The 416-nt window shown below is 40.9% G+C and overlaps 1 protein-coding gene across 1 annotated transcript in view; it reads right to left on the bottom strand.

Annotated features, from left to right (window-relative positions):
* ARIH1 (ariadne RBR E3 ubiquitin protein ligase 1) overlaps positions 1-416 on the bottom strand; it is a 125,752-nt gene that overhangs the window by 122,858 nt on the left and 2,478 nt on the right. The window lies entirely within an intron of this gene.

Here is a 416-nt window from a genome sequence, read left to right as displayed (position 1 = left end):
GTTTCACCATGTTAGCCAGGATGGTCTTGATCTCTTGACCTCGTGATCTGCCCGTCTCGGCCTCCCAAAGTGCTGGGATTACAGGCTTGAGCCACTGCACCCGGCCTTTTTTTCAATGTTTTTATCTCAAACTCTGGGACATGTTGTGTGCTTTGTTTCCTTTTTTTAAAAAAAAAGAAAAATCTGTGCTGCTCATTGTAGTGTGGCTGAGTGGACTGCTCTAAGACCAGAAATATTTGCAAGTAGAGAAGTTACTTGAAACCATAACCAATTGGATTTAAAGGACAATATGATTTCTAAAATATTTTACTGTCTTTTATCATGCAGCTGGAAACCATCATTCTCAGCAAACTATCGCAAGAACAGAAAACCAAACACCGCATGTTCTCACTCATAGGTGGGAACTGAACAATGAG

This window comes from Colobus angolensis, unplaced genomic scaffold (genome assembly GCF_000951035.1).
Source record: "Colobus angolensis palliatus isolate OR3802 unplaced genomic scaffold, Cang.pa_1.0 Scaffold372, whole genome shotgun sequence".
Classification (NCBI taxonomy): domain Eukaryota; kingdom Metazoa; phylum Chordata; class Mammalia; order Primates; family Cercopithecidae; genus Colobus; species Colobus angolensis.
The sequence above is the reverse complement of the archived record's forward strand: the minus strand, read 5'-3'. Positions and strand labels throughout refer to the sequence as shown.